This window comes from Porites lutea, chromosome 5 (genome assembly GCF_958299795.1).
Source record: "Porites lutea chromosome 5, jaPorLute2.1, whole genome shotgun sequence".
In the NCBI taxonomy this organism is placed as follows: Eukaryota; Metazoa; Cnidaria; class Anthozoa; order Scleractinia; family Poritidae; genus Porites; species Porites lutea.
Window position 1 is genome coordinate 23,391,991 of NC_133205.1, and position 7,177 is coordinate 23,399,167.

Sequence of the window (7,177 nt, forward strand, 5' to 3'; positions counted from 1 at the left end):
GTGAGAGAGGGCCTTAGAACTAACTCAAAAACTATAGAATGTCTATTATCCTGAGACAACGTCTCTACATCCCTGAAAGATCTTAAAATTCTCATCAGTTTTGTTAAACCCAAAATCGTTTTCTTATGACTACCATCCATTGTACTCACTAAACTTGCCAGTTTGCAAGCGTATTGCCAAACTAAGAAATTTACGATACTTTATGGTTTTGGAGGTTAGAGACTTCGCGAGAAGTTATTAGGAATATAAACCATGTTTAAAGGCTCTTGACACTTATTTACTTAGACATACTTCCAACTTGCACGCTCACAGCAACTTTGTCTACTGACCAATGAAGTAAACGACTTCCGGTTCCACTTCGCTACAAAAACTAGACTTGGCAAAATGTCCCATCTTATCGTGGTATTTCAGACGACTTAACTGGCAGCTCGATCAAGACTACCGTGAATCATAGAACGTCAACCGCATTTCCATAGTAATTAAAAGCTGCAAGCAGAGCGGCCCTCATCTTCATATATTTTATTTATTAACTTTCAACAAGCTTCAAATTAATAACAGTCACGTTTATAACACTTCAACGGTTACAACCTGAAAACAACGTACTTTGCGCTGTCACCGTAAGAACACAGATGTTAAAAGTATTATAGAGTATCTTCCATAATATTTGGAAATTTAAGAAACCAGCGCAAAAAAGTCGGGGTTAAAGAAACTAATTGAGTAACACTTGTCATGTTTATCTTTTCTTCCCGTTTTTCTTTTAAATTTCTTTTCTTTCCTTTTTTTTGAAAAGGGAAGATCAACTGTGGGAATCAAAGTTGTAAATTTTGCTCCATCAGATATTGCATCGGGCTATTTTAGTGGTTCGATCTGCTCCTTTACGAATTGTATTTGTTTAAATTCTACAATTTCCCATCATTGTACAAAATTTTCTCTTTGTAAGATAACAGACAAAGAAACACTTGCCAAATTTTCAAGTGACGAGCACCTTTTCTATAAAGTATTACCAGATAATGCTGAAAGACATTTTCTCCAACAAAGTTTAAAATATGCAAACTTTCATTCGCATATACGAGGAGACTGTCCTATCAGTCGTAAAGTTATTTAAGAGCTTCAAAATGTTACCTCAATGTAATTTTAATAAACCTCAATAGTGCATTCGTTGTTGTACATTTGGAAAATTGGCTTCAGAAGGGGGTGGCGTGAAGACGTGCAGGAATAGTAGTTGCCTAAAGCCATATTTGTTTTCACTCTTTCATGGCGATTTTATGGACGTTAAATAATTAATAGCCATGAATTGTAATTTTGTTCCCTGTTTGTAGTCTTTTGTTGGAAAACTGATAAAAAACCTCAAAATTGCATGCTTGGTACGACAGGCCCACGAATAATTGAAAGAAACCACAATTGGTTCCACATTTTGGAGACGTTTTATTGGCCATTAAATAATTAAAGGGTACGCTAATGTTTAAGGGATGAAGAATTAATTGTTACTTACAATTATTAATAAGTGACAAGGCAATTTCTAATTTGTACTGAGACAAATTACTAGTAGTATACTTGTTAACTACCCTTCCAACCGTCAAGGATATGGTAAACAACAGCTGAAGCAATTTCAACGTTCTTCCTATTGCTTTTTTAATGTTTTTCTTTACTACCATGTCAACGAAGGAGGCAATAGGATCATATTCATAATTCTTACAACCGTTTTGCAGGTATTTGCTTTTATTAAATGACAGCTAACGGTAAAAAAAAGGGGGCCGTGGTATGTTTTTTAGTGTCATGTTTCTCCTTAAAAAACACTAGACTCATTAAACATAGAAGGAATGTAAGAAGTTGAATCGCTAATTCAAGACGTCTTTGAGACAAAAGATCATTAAGCCAAAGTCAGTACGTAAATGTCGCAGTTGATGAGATCAGTAAGCGAGAAAATTTACCCATAGGCATTATGATTCGCTTTAGAGAGAAAGTAAGGACGGAACAATTCGCTTTTAGCACGGTCTTGTTTACTTTTTTTCTTTCTTTCTTTCTTTACTTCATTTTATGCTATTATTTATTATTGATTTACAAATCGAATTCTTTCAACTTTTCTTTTAAGGGAAGGTCAAAGAATGTTTTTTACAACCAAGGTAAATGAGAGATTGAGAAGGAACTCGAGAAAATTGTTTATAATTCGTTTTAACGTGACAGCCAAGACTTCAGCCGATTTTTCTTGTAAACGCTGTAATGTAAAGAGTTTAAAACCAGCAGCTCAACAAAATAATATGATTCAGAGCTACAAGTGCAATCAACAACTTCGAAAACGTACGGTGCATTTCACCGAAACTAAATGAAAGACAAAAAACAATGACGTCAGCATGTTGCTTTGGGAATGTCGATTTTAAAAATACTCACTAACCGTAGGAAACTTCAACTTGTATCCTACGAAAATGAACGGCTCGATTTCCGACTTTGCTTAATTCATTTTTATATTTCGAATTAAAATTGGGATGGACTATGGTCTGTTTTCACAACGCAAGCCTTCTCGCAGTTCGCATTTACATACGTGACCAGGTGCGCGGTCATGGAATGGAAACAGGAGAAAACATAGGGATCTAGGAAGAGTAGTGTGAAGGTTTAGTTACTGAAAACCAAGTCGAACCCTCTAATAGATTTAAAAAAAAACATTCAATTTTAACGTTATCCTTTTTCTCGGTTAATTTGTATACGTTTGAGCGAACAAAAATGCGAACAATGAAGTCCGTACCGTTGTTCCAATCAAACATGGCGGATCCAATATGGCCGCAATTTGAACATCGCGACGTGATTTCCTTGTCTTTGGACATTCTTTACATTTTCAAGAGTGGAGCTCGTTCTATCATCTTGCACATCAGGTGCCTGAGTAAAAGTCTTAAAAACATGATACCATGTCTACAAGTTGTAAAAATACCTTGGAGAAACTCAAGCAATGACACTGTTAGCGAACACAGAACAAACCACCTAATGATAAAACTTGTGTCACCAATTCATCTGTGCGTAAACCGATTAGACTGACCAATAAATAAGGAAGTGGCACTGTAAATATCTAAATAAAACAAATCGGCGGGCCATCATGTACCTTCCAAGCTACATCAGTAAATGAGTGTTCCGATCTGTGATATTAACACTTCTAATCAGTTTTTCCAAGCGTTGCCCAATCTTCGTAGTAAGGACGATGATGTGGGGAGGCCAAAGGGTTATGATACACCGCCTACATTTGATATCGCATAAATTACACACCCTTCATAAAAAAAAGGCTTCTTTTATGCATGTTACATCCAAAGGTTTATAAAGAATCAGTTTTATAATGCCAGCACAAAGAAAAAGATGGTAAATTCTTCGTTTTTTAGTGGAAGTGCTCTTATAGCTGTTCCAGCTAATTTTTCGGACACAACAAATACAAATATAGCAAAACAGGATTAAAAAACCCAACAAGAACAACAACAACAAATTTTATTGAAAATTGGAAAATAACTAATTACATTACTTTCCCACCCGCAAATAGCTTATAAACTAATCGAGGCAGGGCGAGCTGAAGACATATTACAAAACAAGATTTATATGTAGATGGACTAAATAACAGTGAAGACACTACTATACAGTAAACAGAATATTTTGACTCCACTACACAACATCAACAGGTAAAACGTAATGGCAAATAAGTTTATTTTGGGACGGCTTGGCGAGAACCAACCCTACAAAGTACTTATGTAAATACAATAAAAGGTGATTACTGGTGAATACCTAATGTACAACACTCGTAAACTAGCTTTCACAAAAAGAAAAAACTCGTGCTACAAATGGTCGCTCTTGACCTGAATCACCCAGTTAAGCACGCAGGCTTAGTGCCAGTTAGGCTGCAAGTTATTCTGGGGAAACTAATTAATAAAACTCTGACAACATATAGCTGGCACAGGGAACACGGTAGGAGCACAGAGGCTAAGCAAAAAGAAAAACTGCTATAACTGGTAGATCTCGACCTAAATCCCCCAAATAAGCACGCAGGCTTAGTGCCAGTTAGGCTGGGGAAACTAATTAATAAAACTCTGACAACGCATAACTGGCACAGGGAACACGGCAGGAGCACAGAGGCTAAGCAAAAGAGAGATCTGCTACAACTGGTCGATCTCGACCTGAGTCCCCCAAAGAAGCACGCAGGCTTAGTGCCAGTTAGGCTGCCAGTTAGGCTGGGGAAATTTAATAAAACTCTGATCAATGGATAACTGGGACCGGGAACACTTCAGGAGCACAGAGGCTGAGTGCCGGGAAAACTGGGAATTATCTCCACTAATGTACCCAACAAGGCACGTAGCCCAATAACCAGTAAGGCTGCCATAAAAGGCTAGGGCAGGACATTGAAAGTAAACAAATGGAAAACAACCCTGGCTGGAAGTCTGTAACATTGCCTGCAACTTAACTGCATCAAACGAGACTTATGTCGCCTCCTAAAGAGCGGTTCCGGGACAGCTGACCTAGACATACATAGAAACTAAATATATCAAGTAAAGGAGCAGGTGCAAAACTGAGATAACTGTACAAGTACATAAAATAAGAAACGGGAAAAAACTGAAAAAAGCAGAGCTGAGCTACCGCTTACAAACTGAAGTAAATGCGGTCAGACGGAGGCCAGAAAAAACCTGCCCAAAAAAACCCCGAAGGGAAAAAATGCGGGCAGGAAATCTGGGTAGGAACCAAGGCTCAAGCTCAAAGCCCTTCCTACGGGACTTTACAATGTCATCGAGAATATGTTACTCCTAAAAATAAATAAAACAAAAATAAAGAAAAACCAGAGAGAGGGTGGTTCGTAAGCCTAGATGACGTACACGTGATATACGCAGCCTTATATACCCCCGATATGGCTACCCATGGTGCACCCGGCCTAGTACCCAGGCCCTGTTGTATCTCGTGCCGTCAAAATATTTATTTCTGTCTTCTTCGCGGGCTCATTCGTCAGAAATAACATTTAAACTAACATAAAAAAAGGCAAGTACATAACGATTACGAAGAGAGGCTAACCTAAAGTATTAAATAACTTAATAAGACGGGAGACTTCGACATAATCATCTTCTGACCGCAAGAAATTTAGTAATAATTCTTTTATTTTTTACGAAAGGACGAACGTTTAAGTATTTTAATCGAATAAGGAATAGAGTTCCAAATTTGGGCACCGATTCTCGTGAAAAAGGCATACATTTTATCGGTTCTAGAGAACTTAACATAAAACGAGTCGCTAGAGGCAGATATTGTTCTGTAGTTATGAATCTGACTTGTTTTAACTGATTGAGTGTACTAACTGGTGCTGTCTGTCTGTTGATATCATACAATAAATAGCTACAATCTCTGAAAAATAGGCTAGGCAGGGGAAGGCAATTTGATTTGAGAAAGAAGGGTACGGCGTGTTCCTTAGACTTACTGAAGTAAATGAGACGTAAGGCCCGTTTTTGTAGAGTTACGATCTTTCTTTGAAATGTCAGGACACAGTTTCCCCAACCACAAATACCATAAGTCAAGTAAGGGACAATTAATGAGTTGTAAACTGAAAGTAAAACACGACGCGGGACATAATGTCGAATCTTAGCTATAATTCCTATCGACTTGCTGATTTTGTGACAGACACATTCGATGTGGTATTTCCATGAAAGATTTGAATCAATCATTAAGCCAAGATATTTTACATAATCTTTCATTTCAAGGTTTGCGTAGGTGTTAGTCACGGAGTCAAGAATTCTAATCCTAGGTATGATGGGCATATTATTTTGCCGGGGACGAAAGATCACAAAATTTGATTTTTTTATGTTCAAACACAGTTTGTTGGCCTTTAGCCATTCCTTGACATTGCCAAGCTTGCGATTAACAAGTGTTTTGAGTTCCTTTAGGTTGTTATTTGCAAGTATTATACTAGTATCGTCAGCAAATAGATAAAAGGCAAATAACGAAGAGGACTTGTAAATATCATTGATGTACAGTAGGAATACGAGTGGTCCGAGGACTGAGCCTTGTGGCACGCCGCACAAGGTCCTCTCAGCCTCAGACACAACATTATTAACTTCCGTAGTTTGCTTTCGATCAGTCAGGTATGATCTGAACCAGGAGTTGATTACACTCCTAATACCATAATTTTCAAGTTTAGCTAACAAAATCTCATGGTTAACAGTATCAAAAGCCTTCTTGAGATCGATGAAAACACCGCACGAAAATTTACCGTTGTCCATATTTTGGAGAATTGTGCTAACAATATCAAGTATAGCATGCTGAGTACTGTGCTTACTGCGAAAACCGTATTGCTGATTATAGAGAATGTTGCAATCTTTGACAAACTTGGTAACTCTGGAGTACATAAAGTTTTTCAAAAATCCTGTTATAAATCAATAGCAGAGAAAGTAGTTAGTAGTTAGTAGTTTTCGGGCAGAGTGTCATCTTCGTCCTTAAATATCGGGATAATCTTAGCACACTTTAGTTCAGATGGAAAAATCCCTGAGCAAATAGACTGATTAAAAATCGTGGCTAGAGGAACGGATATGACCCTTTTTGCCAATTTCAGCAGCCTAACTGAAGAGTAGAGACCATGGACCTTGTTGTCTTGCAAAATTGAAATTTCTAAATTGATATCTTCCGGAATAATAGGATCAAAGAAGAAAGTGCGATTAAGTGGCGAATCTAAATAATCAAAGAATGTATTTATGGTCTTAGGAATTTTAGAAGCCAGTTTGCTCCCAACAGTGGCGAAATATTTGTTAAGAATATTGCTTATTTCCTTCGGGTCACTAGTTGGAACCTCATTCGGGTTTGAGCAAATAAAGTTAGTTGAGTTGCGCTTGTTTTTCTTTTTACAGTTTCCAATTAGCTCGTTAATTCCTTTCCAAGTTTGACGCATATTACATATGTTGAGATCAAAGAAACTTTGGTACCCGGGGGGCACTTTAGGAATTTCTCGGTGGGGATGTGCCGCTGGGACCCTGGAACCCTTGACCTATACCATAGCTAGTTCAGCTGAATTTTGCTACCCTATACTAGAGTAAACTCCCAAAATCACCCTATCCTAGAGTAGCTGTTTCCCCAGTCTAGATAAAATCTTCAATCAATTGATCAGTTTCCTGAAAAATGATACCCTATTCTAGACCCAAACGCTCTGATTTATATACCCTATCCTAGAGTAAACTGCTTG